Source organism: Chinchilla lanigera, unplaced genomic scaffold, assembly GCF_000276665.1.
Source record: "Chinchilla lanigera isolate Chin_1 unplaced genomic scaffold, ChiLan1.0 scaffold00040, whole genome shotgun sequence".
NCBI lineage: Eukaryota > Metazoa > Chordata > Mammalia > Rodentia > Chinchillidae > Chinchilla > Chinchilla lanigera.
The window spans coordinates 9,999,948-10,001,410 of NW_004955441.1; the positions used below are offsets into that span (position 1 = coordinate 9,999,948).

A 1,463-nucleotide genomic window follows, 5' to 3' on the forward strand; every position below is an offset into this window, starting at 1 on the left:
AAAAAAAAAAAAAAAAATTCAACCTAAAAAAGCTCCCAAATAACAAAAGCTCTTTGAGGTTCTCAGTATGACTTGAGTAAAAGTGGATCCTTGAATTAAAAAAAATTGAGAACTGCTTGCAAGGTGTTAAAAATGTGTTAAAATTAGTGTTATAAGTTCTTAGCTGAGGGTGAACTTGCATGAATACCTGAGCTTCTAAGCCTGGGTATCCTGAGTTGGATGACAGGAGTCTGGATGTGTGTTTCTGATTACAAAAAAATGACAACAAAATGAATGTTTTTGAGGCAGGATCTCCCTAAGTTGCCTTGGCTGCCCTTCAGTTTGTGGTATTTCTGTCTCAGCCTCCAAGTAGCTGTAATCTCCCTACGCAGAAGGCTGAAGCGAGAGGACTTCTAGTTTGGAGCCAGTGTGATCAACATAGCAAGATACTCATCCCAAAAATAAAAAAAAAAAAAGGAAATTAAAAAAGAAAGAAAAATGCTGTTTAGTAGCTGAGTGGGCTGCAGGTGTAGCTCAGTGGTAGAGCGCTTAACTATTACCTTTTGGGGGTGGATTTAGTTTTTTAAAAAAATTGCCATAATTCACATATAGTTTACCCCCGTACAGAGGTTTATACTTGAGTGGTTTTTAGTATATTCATAAATTTGTGCAACTTGGAATTGTGGGACATTTTTTCTTGCCTATGAAAGGACCTCTGTCCATTTAACATTCCCCATTCCCCCTTCCAGTGGTGATTACTAACCTACTGTCTGTCTCTGGATTTGTCTATTCTGGATGTTTATATAAAAGGGATAATTTCTGTCCTATTTATATGAAATTGTTTTGATAATTATGAACTGTCCTGATTGTGGCCATTGCAGCTGGTGTGAAGCAGAGGCATTTCAGCGAGGCCGGCTGAACTTACTTGAGGTGGTGTCCCGTAAGATTGTAACGGAGCTGGGCCTCTCCCTAGGCATTTATCTCTTCTGTGTTTAGACACAGTACTGTGTTAGAATTACTGACACTGTCGGTGACATGCGTCTAGCCTGCGAGCAGTAGGCCACTGTGTATGGCCCAGATGTGTAGTGGGCTGTGCCATCTAGGCTTGTAAAAGTACACTCTGTGATGTTGACACTACCGTGAAAGCACAGTTTTCTTTTTTATTCTAATTAGATTTCATTGGTAATTTTAGATATACATAAGGATCAAATTCGTCATAGAGCACTTTTCAGTGTATCCAAGCAGTTAATGAGTATAAGCTCATTGTGGCTTTGATTTGCATTTTCATTCTTTTTTTTGTTTTTTTTTGGTACCGGAAATCGAACTCAGGACCTTGGGTTTGTCAGGCAGGCGTGATTCCACTGAGCTATATCCCCACCCTGATTTGCATTTTGTTGCGTCTGATACTAAATATCTTTAACTTACTGGCCATGTGTATATGTTTTTGGAGAACTGTCCATTCAAATCCTTTGTTTAATTGGGTT

General features: G+C 38.9%; 1 protein-coding gene across 3 annotated transcripts in view; it reads left to right on the forward strand.

Annotated features, from left to right (window-relative positions):
• The window catches only part of Mta3 (metastasis associated 1 family, member 3), a gene marked incomplete at its 5' end in the record, with an annotated part of 142,741 nt that overhangs the window by 34,221 nt on the left and 107,057 nt on the right, over positions 1-1,463 (forward strand).